General features: G+C 43.8%; 1 long non-coding RNA gene and 1 pseudogene across 1 annotated transcript; both read left to right on the plus strand.

The window, feature by feature from the left end:
• Positions 1-10871: 10871 nt before the first annotated feature.
• On the plus strand, positions 10872-13475 carry LOC140134173 (uncharacterized). The gene is made up of 3 exons (XR_011856093.1): positions 10872-10981; positions 12399-12537; positions 13414-13475. It is a non-coding gene; the product is annotated as an uncharacterized lncRNA (long non-coding RNA).
• Positions 13476-14335: 860 nt separating this feature from the next.
• LOC140134477 (U6 spliceosomal RNA) lies at positions 14336-14398 on the plus strand (annotated as a pseudogene).
• The last annotated feature ends 1795 nt before the right edge of the window (positions 14399-16193 follow it).

Raw genomic sequence — 16193 nt, forward strand, 5'->3', positions numbered from 1 at the left:
ATGTCTATGATCGGAGGATTCTCTTTCGTTTTCTTCATATAACTTGCCATTATGTCAACTTCTTCCAGCCACAATTAGTCTTTGCAGATTTAGCAACATAGAAATGTTAGCATTTTCTTAACACAAACTTAATACTGTTCTGCTGCTTACATATTGATCATTATTATGACCAATGTAGAAACAGTGCCCCACAGTAGCCACTATAGTCATAGGACTCGAGTGCAACATCCGTACCGGAGGCTGACAGTGTATGGGGGCAGATGTAAACCAGGAGATGGTGACTCACTTTGTTGGGATTCAGTCGCATATGTCACAGTATCAAGATCCAGGTGTAGGTCACTTCTACAACCATTAGGGACAGCAGGGTGAAATAAGAAGTAGGGGCCATGTGATAAGGTTCTCTTGGGAGCTCTAGCAATGGGTGGTAATGGGTCCTAGCCAGGGATGAACCTAACATTTCTGCTACCTGGGGGGGGGGGCTATACGGACACTCTCCCTTCCATATATGTAATAGATCATGGAATGTCATCGTATTGGTTTGGTGTGAAAATAAAGCAATGCAGAATATATAAAGCATGCCACCATGTAATATAAAATGCATACAGCATGCTGCCATACAGTATAAAATACATGCAGCGTGCTGCCATGTAATATAAAATTAATAGTGTGCAGTCATGTAATATAAAATACATACAATATGCTGCCATATAGCATAAAATACATGCAGCATGCCACCATATAGTATAAAATCATACAGCGTGCCACCGTATAACATAAAATACATACAAAATGCAAATAACACTCCAACTACAAATAGTAGAAACAAGTGAAAAAAGCCAGCTCACCCAACCTCCTAGTCACTCTGGGCTGCACGGTTCACGGCCACCTCCTGGTGCACGAACAGCTTTCCATCCATAAAATACATACAGCATGCATCGATATTATATAAAATATGTGCCACATGCTACCATATAACATAAAATACATACAGTGATCCACCGTATGAAATAAGATACACACAGCATGCTTCCATATAATATAAAATATGTACAGTGTGCCGGGATACAGTATGAAATGCATACAGCATGCTGCTGTATAGTATAAAATGTATACATCATGCTGCCATATAATATAAGATACTTACAGCGTGCCCATATGAGTACGTTGGGGAACTCGAAAGGCGGGTGAGCTGTTGTCTCTCTATCCTGGGCGGATGGTGTGAGGGTGTGCAAGGTTCTGGTAAGCGCAGCTGGAGCTGGTCTCTGGTGGGGTCTACAGGCCAGGTAGATTACTTGTAGGGATAATTTCGTTAGTGCCCTGTCAGGTCCAACAATAGTGGTGTTCCAGGTACCAAACTGCCCTCTTGCCTGCAACCTCTGGGTCAGTGCAGAGTAGCGATATAAGCTCAAGCTCTCAATGCAACACCTCGTGTTGATCAATCTTTCCCTCTGGTTGACCTAGCTGGAGACAGTCTATTTACCAATCTGGGAGCAGGACAGTGAACTCCTTAAAATTGTTAGGTTATGTACGATATATGAGAGCCTACAGTGTTGGTTGGTGGCTTTGGGGAGGTCTACTAGGGATGATAAATGTACTTTTTTCAAGAACAATTTTATGTTATATTTTTAACTTTCTATTTATCTTTTATGGTTTTATGTCAAAACTCTGTATCTGGATATGACCAGAATTTAGTAGGTAAAAAAATAAATGTGAGAAAATCTATGGTTGGGAGAGTTCATAAGTATTCTACAAGGTCGCTACTAGAACTAAGACAGAGGTCTCATCAGAGGGAGAATATATACCAACCCAGAAGTAGCCCATACAGCTAATGCCTCCAAGTCTGGTTAGCCTGAAGGGGGAGGGGGAAGGAGTGCCTTCATCCCTCGGTAGAGCCGTGTGTTCACACCAGGTGATTCTCCTTCTGGTGAGACCTCTGTCGAAACGCGTCAGGGAGGTGTGTTATGTGTTTTAGTACAAGGGACAGTTTTTGGGACTGCCCTTGTAAGGGCGGGAGTCATGGGGTAATAGGGTAAGACTATTTAGAACCCTACACCTTCCGGTCTGTAATGACGATAGGCTCCCACCCAGCCCTACATCATCCTCAGGTATCGTATGCTGGTAAGGTAAGAAACAACATATATCAGTTGAAGGTATAATGTCAGCCAACCTGAGGCTGTTAAACTCTTCACGATTACATTATCTGCCACCTAGCATTTTTGTGCCCATATATACATACCTGTTTTGTTGTTAGCCGTATTTTGTTCACTCGTCTTGTCTATCTGTATGTATCTCTTTGATAATGTAAAGTAGCGGTGTCAAATAAGAAGACATAACGCATCTTGCTCCTTAGTAAGTAGTTGCTAATTTTTAGAAAATTTGTAATAAACTTGAGATTTTATAAATTACCTAGGTGCTGCTAATCTACAAAAACTAAAACACAACAAAAAACTCACATTCCTTTCATTTCGACCTTCACTGATAAAAGTGACAAGATCATTTCCATAATTAAAAAACACTGGCGTATATTATCTAGAGAACCCACGTTGGTCCCTGAATACACCCCCCCACACACTTTTTTCATATAGACGGGCTAGAAATATTGGTGATCGACTCGTTCACTCTGATGTAGGTTCACTTAAAACCCCTAGACAGATGGGCATAGATGGCACTACACGCAAGGGGAGTTTCCCATGTAGGTCATGCATCAATTGTTCCCTTATGCACAAAGGCGAAACTTTTTCACATGCTGGCCAGACTTACCGTATCTAACACTACCTCACTTGCAACAGTGATCATGTAATATATATGTTGAGCTGTCCATGTGGTTTGAAATACATAGGGGAAACTACGAATGAATTCAAAGATAGAATCACTCACCACAAATATACCATACGCAAGAAAAAACGTCACTTGACCGAAATGGGCCACAATGAATCCCAACTTTGATTCACCCTTATCGACCATATATCTCCCCTAAGAAGAGGAGGTGATCGTGCCAAAATGCTGAGGAAGTGTGAACTCAAGTGGATTCACCACCTCAACACCCTCCAACCACATGGGTTAAATATTAAATATAATATTGCTAGTATCTGAATATTGGAGCAGTGTGAATATCCGTGTATCCCCTATACTCTGCAGGTTTGATCTCTTGTTCTCTTATAGTGTGTATACATATGGGAGATCCCCTTGTATATCCAGTTTTTAACATGTTTCTCTATTTCTTGTAGATCCGAATTTACATTCTACTATCCCCCATTGGACGGACTATCCTACATCCACGTCTCCAATTCACCTTTTTATCTCTATATCGCAGTCTCCCTTTCTCTTGTGGGTCGGCTATCAGGTTGGGTACCATATGCCCCGTTGCCGCAGGTCAATCACATTGCGGCATCAGGTGTGGTACGGGACACTATGTGGGTCTCGTTCTAATTCGGGACCAACACGATGTGTTCTGCCTACGTCCGTGCGGCCACTTGTATTCTCATACTTACCTCTTATCTCTTTTTCGCTGACGTGGGTGGAATCAGCAACCCGATGGGCGGACACCATTTTATACTATGTCACTTTCCACTCTGGTTTTTACCCAATATGATTATTTATGTACACTTGCAATTTAATATATATCTATCCATTCTTGTTATATTACTTTGCACTTTATTTCATGTAGATTGCAATCTTTATGCATTGACCAATCAGATTACTTGTTGGTCCTTATATACCTGGATATGTTTTATGCTTGACAAAGGTGTGTGTTCACACCGAAACGTTGCACTGAAGGAATAAAGATTCACCATTTACCACCTACTACAGAGTGCTGCCTATTTTCGAAATTGGAGGGTAAACTCTGATAAATTGTTTAAAAGGGGTATGTCAAAATTATATTTTTCAAGGAAATTACAGTCATTTGAGATTTGTAATAGAATTTTCTGTATGTTTTACGAAACTGTGATAGCAGGATCGATTTTTAAAAAATTTTTTGGATCTGTTGTGTGCACCAAAGACGTAACTAGATTGAATAAGGTGATCAAAAGAGCAAGTGGTATAATTAGAATATTTCCACAGTGTAGTGGTAGGTAGAGTTTGAGACAAATTTAAGGCAGTTATAAATAACCAGACTAATCTGCTGTTTACATTGCTGATGGCTCGGAATAGCCACTTTAGTGAGTGATTTATTCACATGCAAATACGTACAAAACGTTATAGGAAATCTTTTATACAGTTTGAAATTCCTTTGAATAATAAGGAGCTTGTGGGGCCTTGCCAACTCCAAGTACCTATTAGTCTAGGTGTTATTATTGTTGTTGTATTGTTAAGTCAAAATACCTATCTATATATAAAATATATACAGTGTGCCACCATTTAGTATAATATAAATATAGCGTGCCGCCATATAACATAAAATAAATACAGTGTGTCGCCATATGGTATAAAATAAATACAGCCTGACGCAATTTAGTATAAAATAACTACAGGGTACCACCATATAGCGTAAAATAAATACAGAATGCCGTCATATGGTATAAAACACATACAGAATGAAGAGGCGGATTTAGCAGAGTTGAAGTGTCCACTTCAGCTCTGCTACATGTTTCCACCTCAATGTAGCAACACATCTTTCCCCCCACATCTACCAGACCAGGGGCTGATGTAGTAGCAGTGCTGCTGCTAACAGTTGTCACAGAGCTGTAGTGGATGCCACAGCTCTGTCTGTGCATGGATTTCTGCTGGCTGTGGTATATGTGGGCTGGGCTTGCATTACATATGGAGCCTGAGCTTTACATGCATTGCTGCACTGCTGTTCATGGTGGACCACACAAAGGGAAAACTTGGGTTGCTTCTGAGTGTGATGTGTGGTTTCTGACTCCCACCGGGTCTACACGCATGTACACTTGTGGCCCATCAACTGATGATTGTACTTACCACAGTCCGCAACGCCCCTGCTGTAGGTGGGCCCTTTAAATTTGAGTTGACTGTGCTGCAACAGCATACACTGACTGCATTTCAGTAAAACGCCACAACAATTAACTTCAGCCTACCGCCCCCTCCTCCTCCTTACCAGCTCTTAGCCAGGACATACCGCGATCATGGTTATTTTAAAGTGACATGTTCTTTCTAACTAGCATCAGTGGCCTGCATGATGGTCCCCCCCCTCATCCACCAGGGTGCGCACCGCCCGAGGCGAGATTCTCAACTCGCCTCATGGCAGGTGCTCCCCTGGTCCTGGCTGATGTTACAGGGGAGGCCTGTGATGTTTGTGGCTTTGGTAAGGGATTTACACTTGGAAATGGAGATGATGCAAAAACTACAATTCCTTTAGTGTAGAACTTGCAAAAAGATTGTGCAACTTTCCCTTCGGACGGCATGCAAATGGTTGTTAATGGTTGCTTCAAGTTCAAGATAATCTTCCCTTGCAGCAAGGGTTAAAGTCATATTCAGCTCTGCAGTAGTGGCCTCCCGTGAAGGCAAATCTCCTTTGGAAGCTGCATCAGCTGTGCTGAATCAGCTTCGTAGATCAGTGTTCTATTCTGTATGAATTTCTCTACAGCAGAACCCAGGAGTAAGCATAATCGTATTGTCTGGTCTTAGGCTCTGGAAAGTTTCAGGATAGCCAATAGGACCGCCTGATTTAATACCAGACTTTATACTGGAACCACAATTATAATATATATATATATATATATATGAGATCCAGAGCAGCACAACTAGCGGTGGGTGCAGAAGCCGGTGATCCCTTGGCCAGGGTCTCCAATATAGGTTCAGTGAAGAGGCAGCACCTGTAGTAGTGAAAGGGGTGAACCTTTCACTACTACAAGGATTGCTGCCTCTTCACTGAACCTATATATATATATATATATATATATATATATATATTGTAGAAAGTAAAAACCAGTATTGCTGGTGTCAGCGGCGTTCGGCCACTGACACACTTTTGTTATTTTAGCATAGCTGCAATGCAGCTGATCCGGGACGGGTTTTTTCTGGAGCGGTCACAGTGCTGGGTGGGATGGCTGCTCCCACGTTCCAGGCCAGGGCTTGCAGCCCTATGTAAAGCAACCTGTGTCAGGAGAAGGGGGGTGGTTCCTTACCTGTGTGTAGCTGAGTGGAACACAGGGAATAGCAGAGCCAGAGCTGAGCCTTGCTGTGTGGGGAAGTCTGAGGACTGAAAAGGTGCTCCTAACCCAGGAGGGTGAAATACGGTACTGTGTCTGTGAATGTGAACTGTGCTTGATAACATGGACTGAGATTTATCATATGGACATTGCATTTTGTTTTGACGGCTGGAGCAAGCCCTTTTCCCTGTTATTTTTATGTCTAAATAAAGACACCTGTTTTGTTCACCTGAAAGACTGCTGCCTGGCGCTTCTCTAAAGGCTACCATTTGAGTGAATCCCTACAATTGGTGGAGGATGCGGGCACGATTCCCCTTTAAAAGACTGCATGTCCTGGGTTAAGGCTGCTGCTGACATAAAAGTCCACAGAGAGAAAATGGAGGACCTTGTAAAGCATTTGGTGCAGGCCAGCGCTCAACAGCAAGAGACAAACCAGCTGCTCATTAAACAGATGGCCATGATGGCAGAAGCAATCAGCATCAAGGAGACCACAGCGCCACCTAGCCAGGTGGATGGGCAGCATTTGAGAAAGGCAGTACATGAGGCATTGCAGAAAATGACTCCAGAAGCTGACGTGGAAGCCTTCCTTACAGTCTTTGAGAGGGTCGCTGAACGTGAGAGACTGCCAGCTGAGCAATGGGCTGAAGTCTTGGCCCCGTTTCTCACAGGTGAGCCACAAAAGGCCTACTATGATTTGCCTCTGCAAGATGCCCGGGAATATGAAAAGTTGAAAGCTGAAATTCTGGCATGACTTGGTGTAACTGTTACGGTTCGAGCTCAGAGAGTGCATCATTGGGGTTACAAGAGGGACAAGCCACCAAGGTCCCAAATGTTCGACCTTCTGCACCTTGTCCAGAAATGGCTACAGCCGGATGTCTGTTCCCCAGCAAAAATGGTGGAGCGTGTGGTGATGGATCGCTATGTTCATGCACTCCCCAAGCCAGTGCAATGCTGGGTTGCACAGGGAAATCCCCAGACCGCAGATGACTTAGTGGGTCTGGTGGAGAGATATCAGGCGGCTGAGAACTCTATTGCGGACCCAGCACCCCTGACCTCTCCTTACTGGTGTGCCCGAAGTGACTCTGGAGGCCAATGGAAGGGAGCCAAGCCCTCTCGTGAAGGAGCTTCCAAGGCCAAGAATGTACTTGAGACAACATCTAGACCCACCGTGAGAGAAATCATCTGCTGGAGATGCCATGCTCCGGGTCATATGGCGGCTCAGTGCCCTCTCAATGTGGAACCCATGGACTGTTCCGTTGGGAGGCGGAGCTCTATGTTTGCGCATCTTGTGTGCAGTGCTGTGCCAAATATGGAGAAGGGACCACTTTGTGCAATCAGGGTGAATGGTACCCCCATCAACGGACTCCTTGATTCAGGGAGTCTGGTAACACTTGTGACAGCCCGTATATCTCATGAGTTGGTCCCTGGGAAGACTTTGGGGGTCACTTGTATACATGGGGATACCAAGGTGTACCCAGTGGCCCAGGTTACCTTAAAAACAGATGGGGGTACAATATCCCACCAGGTGGGAATAGTGCAAGGACTGATGCATGACATAATTGTTGGTCGGGACTGTCCTTTGTTCTGGGGTCTTTGGGATAAGGTGGTACAGCCGAGACTCCTAGAGGAAAAGGACGGCCCCTTGAGCACAGACCCTGAGGTAGTCCCTTAATTTCCATTCTCTGTCATGTTGGGGGACAGGGAGCAAGAGTTAACTGTTGAAGATACTGTCCCAGACCTGGAGGTGTCTAGGAGTAACTTTGGGACGGCCCAACTTCAAGATGAAGCTCTAAAAGGTGCTTTTACTAATGTAATGGTAATTAATGGGGTTCCTCAAGAGCTAGGGGCAGACAAAAGATTTCCTCATTTTGCCATGAATGAAAATTTGTTGTACCGAGTGACTAAAATCCGTGAGGACATAGTGGAACAGCTCCTGGTTCCCAAACAGTATCGGTGCCTGGTCATGGACCTGGCACATAACCATGTGTTAGGAGGGCATTTGGGGGCAGATAAGACAGTAGAGAGGATTCTACGCAAATTCTACTGGCCGGGATGTCACCGGGAGGTCAGAGATTATTGTCAGTCATGTCCTACATGCCAAGTAACTTCCCCGGTGGCAAACTTTCACAGCCCCCTAATACCATTGTCGATTATCGAAGTACCCTTTGAGAGGGTTGCCATGGATTTGGTAGGGCCTCTGGTAAAATCGGCCAGGGGTCACCAGTATATACTAGTGCTAGTGGATTATGCTACCAGGTATCCAGAGGCCGTACCCCTGAGAAAGGCCTCATCCAAGGTTATTGCCAGGGAATTGTTTCAGATATTTTCTAGAACAGGGCTACCTAAGGAGATTCTGACTGACCAAGGGACTCCATTCATGTCCAGGGTCATGCAGGATCTCTGTAAGGTACTGAAGAGTACTCATTTACGCACCTCTGTTTACCACCCACAAACAGATGGGTTGGTGGAACGTTTCAACAAGACCTTGAAGACTATGTTAAAGAAGGTAGTTCAGAAAGATGGTAGGGACTGGGATTACCTTTTACCTTACCTGTTGTTTTCCATTAGGGAGTTGCCCCAAGCCTCCACAGGGTTCTCTCCATTTGAACTGTTGTATGCCCGACACCCACGAGGTCTGTTAGACATAGCAAAAGAGACATGGGAGAGCGAAGTTACACCCTACAGAAGTGTCATTGAACATGTTGCCCAATTACAGGATCGGATAGCTCAGGTCACTCCTATTGTCAAAGAGCATCTCCTGCAGGCTCAAGAAGCACAGGCTAGAGTCTATAACAGATCGGCTCGTCTTAGACAGTTTAGTCCGGGGGATCGAGTTTTGGTGTTAGTACCTACGGTGGAGAGCAAATTCTTGGCGAGGTGGCAAGGGCCTTATGAGGTTGTCGAGAGGGTGGGCGAAGTTAACTATCGAGTACATCAGCCAGGCAGAAGAAAACCCTATCAGGTCTATCATATTAACTTGCTTAAGCCCTGGAAACATAGAGATGCCCCAGAGGCCTCTTGCCTTGTGACCCAATCAGAGGTCAATACAGAGAATGTGAAGTTAGCAGAGACCCTGTCCTCCTCTCAAAAACACCAGTGCAAACAATTGTTGGAGAAAAATAGAGATCTGTTCACAGAAGCACCAGGGCTAACTAATGTAATTGAACACGAGATAGTTACTGAGCCTCATGTGAGAGTGAACCTAAAACCATATCGGATTCCAGAGGCCAGGAGGGCAGTCATCACCAAGGAAGTGCACAGAATGCTGAAACTAGGGGTCATTGAGGAATCTAAAAGTGGGTGGTCCAGTCCCATAGTGCTAGTCCCAAAGCCCAATGGAGAGTGGCGATTCTGTAATGATTATCGCAAATTAAATGAGGTGTCAAAGGTAGATGCATACCCCATGCCCCGGGTAGATGAGCTTATTGAGAGGCTAGGACCAGCCTGGTACATCACTACCTTAGACCTCACCAAGGGGTATTGGCAAATTCCCTTATCTAAGGAAGCCAGGGAGAAGACAGCCTTTTCCACACCTGAGGGATCCTTCCAGTATGTCAGGATGCCATTCGGTTTACAGGGGGCCCCAACCACCTTCCAAAGGGCTATGGAGCGGGTCTTAAGACCTCACAGAGAATATTCAGCCACTTACTTGGATGACATAGTGATCTTTAGCCGGGATTGGGAGAGTCATCTTGGTAAAATCCAAGCAGTCCTGAATGCGGCCGGTTTTACTATAAATCCAAGTAAGTGTGCCATTGGGATGGATACTTGGGCTATGTCGTGGGGAGAGGTGAGATTAAGCCCCAGATAAATAAGGTAGAAGCCATCCAGGACTGGCCCCACCCACTTACAAAGAAACAAGTGAGGGCATTTCTCGGTATTGTGGGATATTATAGGAGATTTATCCCAAACTTTGTTGAAATAGCAGTACCCCTTACCGACCTTACAAAGGGAAAAAAAATGGCCATAATCAAGTGGTCCCCAGAGGCTGAGGGGGCTTTCCAGAAGCTTAAGGTTGCTCTCTGTAGACAGCCAGTGTTGATAGCCCCTGATTTTTCTTGTGAGTTTGTGGTGCAAACAGACACATCAGAGGTAGGCCTAGGGGCTGTAATGTCGTAGGTGGTAAATGGGGAGGAACATCCGGTGTGCTATCTCAGTAGAAAGCTGTCCCCAGCGGAACGTAACTATTCAATAATCGAGAGAGAATGCTTGGCCATCAAGTGGGCCCTAGATTCGTTCCAGTACTACCTCCTGGGTCGAAAGTTCAGGCTTGTATCAGACCACGCTCCTCTGAACTGGCTAAGGGAGAAAAAAGGTAACAATGCCCATGTGAGCCGTTGGTTCTTGGCTTTGCAAGACTTTAATTTTACAGTGGAGCATAGGCCTGAAAAATTACAAGGTAACGCAGATGCGCTGTCTAGGGTTTATTGCATGCTGGCTGAAGGTGCCCAGACCCCCTGTGTTGGGCAGAGGGGGGGGGTGGTATGTAGAAAGGCACAAGGTGTTGTGGTGGATGGTAGATACGTGTCACCGTGGTGCCTGGCCTCGGTGAAGTAAAAACCAGTATTGCTGGTGTCAGCGGTGTTCGGCCACTGACACACTTTTGTTATTTTAGCATAGCTGCAATGCAGCTGATCCGGGACGGGTTTTTTCTGGAGCAGTCACAGTGCTGGGTGGGATGGCTGCTCCCACGTTCCAGGCCAGGGCTTGCAGCCCTATGTAAAGCAACCTGTGTCAGGAGAAGGGGGGTGGTTCCCTACCTGTGTGTAGCTGAGTGGAACACAGGGAATAGCAGAGCCAGAGCTGAGCCTTGCTGTGTGGGGAAGTCTGAGGACTGAAAAGGTTCTCCTAACCCAGGAGGGTGAAATACGGTACTGTGTCTGTGAATGTGAACTGTGCTTGATAACATGGACTGAGATTTATCATATGGACTATGCATTTTGTTTTGACGGCTGGGGCAAGCCCTTTTCCCTGTTATTTTTATGTCTAAATAAAGACACCTGTTTTGTTCACCTGAAAGACTGCTGCCTGGCGCTTCTCTAAGGGCGCGGTCCCACGTTGCGTTTGCAAACGCAGACGCAGACCAAACCGCGCCCACCGGGCGGTCCGCGGTCCAATCGCATCGGCGTTTTCAATAGAAACATAGAGAAACACCGATGCGATTGGACCGCGGACCGCCCGGTGGGCGCGGTTTGGTCTGCGTCTGCGTTTGCAAACGCAACGTGGGACCGCGCCCTAAAGGCTACCATTTGAGTGAATCCCTACAATATATATGAAAAGATCCAAGCAGCACTTTCAAAACAGAAAATGGGTAAACAAAAATAGAAAGCGGGTGCACGCCTAAGAGGGCCGGGCATCAGGTCCTTCAATTATAAAGACAAAGGAAAAAAAGCAGCACACCAGATTGTAGTGAAAAAATACCTTAGTGGATTTATTCCATGTGAAAGAGCAACGTTTCAGCTCCAAACAGTGAGCCTTTCTCAAGCTGAATATCCATGATTGTGTACAGATATGTAAACATAATGGAGGAGGTCATTTGATCATTATTGACCAATACAGACAAAGTGCAAAGTTCAAGCAATGTGCAAAATTCAAATAATCATAATGCTCATAAAATTTACTAAAATACAAATATCAAAAAGATACATCATTAGATTAAAGTGCATGTGCATGTGTCTCAACATAGTATATGTATACAAATATAGTTTTAGCATACAACGTGATCATCCATTGATGTGTGTGAACACTGACATAGTAAAAGTGAAAAAAAATTTTTTCTAAAAATCCATAGCTAACAAGCCATAAACAAAGTCCCCATCGTCTCACCACCTTATATCAAAAGAAGAGCTAGTGATAGCCGTGTACACCATCGCACTGGGCTGGCACACCGGGAATGGCGTCCGCAGGTGTGCGGTTCGGCACATTGTAAGTCTATGGGCAGAACCACTGCCAATCAAAAGACTGACAGCAGCTTATGTCCATAGACAAAAAATATATATATATAGAGGATTGCATCGCTGGAACCATGAGCAAGTAAATAGATGCGTAATGACAATGTATGTGTTAGTATTCACACTGCAGTATGGGCCAGTCGGTCCGAACAATAAACTGGTTAAGGGATATGGAGGATTACAAGACAGGCTTCATATATGCTTGGCAAAATCCACAGAACAACACTGTTTCTCCATCCAAATGTATTAACCGTCGAAAAGGAAGAAATCCCTGAAAACCTACACCGCAATTGAATGGAGACAATGAAAATGCGTCCACTGACTCATTTTTTTTTAGGTGCACAGACGGACAATCACACAGATGCCATTTCAAACCCAGACGCGGAGGGAGGAAACACCACCGCCAGCGGAAAAAACAAGGATCCAAAAAACAAGATGGCAGCCACAAAGATGGCGTTGCGACAGAGAACTTAGTGGTAAATATCTCTTCAAAACAATTAACAGACACAGAAATGAGGGTCCTGTCTAAAGGCTTGTCATTTTGTGTCTGTTCAAAACCTGACTGGTTTGATTTGGAAGTGGACCTAGAAAAATTTTTTAGGTCCATTAAACTAAAACATTACTTCCAAGAGCACATTGTAATGCGTAATAGACCTATTACTGCCTTAACACTCAGTGAGTTTGGTTTACATAACACCAGTCATTTTACTCCAGATGTGAATGTACCACACATTGAATCTTTCATAATAGCAGTTAAAAATGATATTGCTCAGCTACGTTTGAAGAGTGCGAACTGTGGTTTGTCTAAACCTAATTTGACTACCAGTGAGATAGAAGCTCTGGATGGGCTGGTCCATGACGGCGACATCACCATCAAACCTGCGGACAAAGGTGGTGCTGTCGTCGTCTTGGACACCAGCTCATACTTGGCAGAAATACACCGACATCTTTCTGATACTAATGTATACAAACGTGTAAACACTGATCCAAAATTTACGTTAAATAGACAACTCAAAGGTATTCTGGTTGATGCACATACACAAGATATCATTGACGAAGATTTGTGTAAATTTCTGTTGAGCACCCCATCACTCCAGTGATTTATACATTGCCCAAAATTCATAAGTGTTTACTGTCCCCGCCAGGCCGTCCCATTGTGTCGGGCTCTGGATCATTATTCTCTAATGTAGCTACATTTTTGGATCGTATTTTGAGAGATTTTGCAATAAGAGGTACATCATACATAAGGGACACTGCTGATTTTTTGAGTAAATTGAATGAGGTAAATTTGTCATCTGAACATTGTATAACTTTGGTGTCTTTTGATGTTGTCTCTTTGTACACTTCCATAGACCATCAACGAGGCCTATCTGCTGTACGTAAGAAGTTATTGACAAAGAATTATGATCTGGGTACCTGTGAGTTCATCATGACTTTGTTGGAATTTGTACTCACCAACAATTACTTCTTGTTTGGTGATGATTTTTTTGTGCAACTTATGGGTGTCGCGATGGGGGCAAATATGGCCCCTACAAACGCGAACATTGTGATGACTGTTCTGGAGGAAGACTTCATCTATGCCTCCCCAACATGCTTTCTGACTTTCATGCTTACCTTAATACTATAGACAGTACGATCAAATTCACCATGGTGAGTTCACAGACACAACTACAGTTTTTGGATGTCTTGGTGTGTAGGGATACCGACAACCTCATACGTACGGATATATACATTAAAAAAACAGACCGTAACAATTCTGTTAGATATGAGAGCAGTCATCCGCGTGCAATGATTAGATCATTGCCATACAGCCAATTTTTGCAGAGGTGGGGACCGTGAGCGTATTCTGAAACGCAGGGAACTGAAATGGATTTTTGTATTAAACACACTTAAACCATAAGGCTTAAATGTTGACTATAGATTGAGTTCAGTCTGATGCTTCTCCTCTCCAGTCCAATGTAGCGATGTACACTGTGTCCACTAATGTAGGTGGAATTATGAATTATATGATTGTTGTTGTTTACATTTTTATAATGTCTGTTTTCCTTTTTTCAGATTATGAAGTCGCATATCTCAAGCAACTTGAACATATGTCTTCCTCGTCTCTGTAGTGATTTTGAATTATTATTTGTGATATTGACATTTTTTCTGTAAAATATTTTTTTTATATAGAGGGTTGACATCGATTCCTTCTGTATTTTGTATCTGCAGTCACATCTTATCATATATTTACTGTTATTTCTTATGGGGTCAGCACCTAATGTTTTGTCACCGCAGAGATTAGCATGGCCCCTGTGCAAGGATGACACGCAAATTCGTGAAGTGTTCCATATTTTACAGCATTGATGAGGAAAAAGCTTTAAAACAGAGGTAATTTGCCTTTCTTTGTTTTTCCCCTGGGAAGGGGTTAGACATAAACTGGCACCTCCAGCCTTATTAGGCGCTATTCGCAATAATTGCGGTTCCCTTGCGGTGATCATGCGTTTTCTGTCTGGCTAATATGTACATCTTGCCGATACACAGGTTGCCATGGTGCGTTTTCCACACAGTTTATTGTTCTGACCGACTGGCCCATACTGCAGTGTGAATACTAACATACACATTGTCATTACGCATCTATTTACTTGCTCATGGTTCCAGCGATGCAATCCTCTATATATATATATATATACTTTTTTTGTCTATGGACATCAGCTGCTGTCAGTCTTTTGATTGGCAGTGGTTCTGCCCATAGACTTGCAATGTGCCGAACCGCACACCCGCGGACGCCATTCCCGGTGTGCGTTTTACCATGTGTGCCAGCCCAGTGCGATGGTGTACACGGCTATCACTAGCTCTTCTTTTGATATAAGGTGGTGAGACGATGGGGACTTTGTTCATGGCTTGTTAGCTATGGATTTTTAAAAAAATTTTTTTTTCACTTTTACTATGTCAGTGTTCACACACATCAATGGATGATCACGTTGTATGCTAAAACTATATTTGTATACATGTTGAGACACATGCACATGCACTTTAATCTAATGATGTATCTTTTTGATATTTGTATTTTAGTAAATTTTATGAGCATTGTGATTATTTGAACTTTGCACATTGCTTGAACTTTGCACTTTGTCTGTATTGGTCAATAATGATCACATGACCTCCTCCATTTTGTTTATATATCTGTACACAATCATGGATATTCAGCTTGAGAAAGGCTCACTGTTTGGAGCCGAAACGTTGCGCTTTCACATGGAATAAATCCACTAAGGTATTTTTTCACTACAATCTGGTGTGCTGCTTTTTTTCCTTTGTATGTATATATATATATATATATATATATATATATATTGAATTCTCCAGTGTTTTGGCACTATAAATCATTATTATTATGTGGTGTTTTATTGTACTCTGCTAAAGTATTGAGAGACTTTCATGCAATTTCATAATACAAAAATTACTTGCTTATGTGAGGCATGAAGAAACATTAAACCACCAAAATCACAGAAGCGTAGTGATGCAAATCTAAAAGATGACAGTTTTTCCTAGTTTCAATCCATTGAAGCATACAGTCTGCTGTGTATTTTACAACTTATGTCAGATATTTTAACCATGTGGCTCTAGAAGCAAGAGAAGTAGAAGAAGCAAATATATTCAAAATAAACCTAAAGGTTGAATGATTTGAAAAACATAAATAATAATTATTGATGTACCGTATATACCGGCGTGTAAGACGACTTTTGAAGACAGAAAAATCTTCTGTCTAGTCTGGGGTCGTCTTGTACGCCGGTAATCCCGACCGCCCGCCGTGTATTCACGGCGGCGGTCGGGTCCCGGTGCATGGAGAGGGCTCACGGGCTGAGCCCTCTCCATAGCCGGTAAGTCTTTGGTGCATATTGCTAGCACCGATCGCGGGTGTTTTCACAGCGATAGCGGCGCATACTCACCCTCGATGTCTACTCACCCTCGATTCTGGCCCCGATGTCTGCGCGGCTCCTCTTCAGTTTTCCGCGCCGTCTTCTTTCTTCTGCTGGGCGCTGCCATGTCTTTCCCCGGGGCGGCGCCTAGTATGACGTCAGCAGTGGCGCGTCATACTAGGCGCCTGCCGGGGAAGATCAATGGCGGCGCCCAGCAGAAGAAAGAAGACGGC

The sequence above is a fragment of the Engystomops pustulosus genome, chromosome 5, assembly GCF_040894005.1.
Source record: "Engystomops pustulosus chromosome 5, aEngPut4.maternal, whole genome shotgun sequence".
NCBI classification, from domain to species: Eukaryota; Metazoa; Chordata; class Amphibia; order Anura; family Leptodactylidae; genus Engystomops; species Engystomops pustulosus.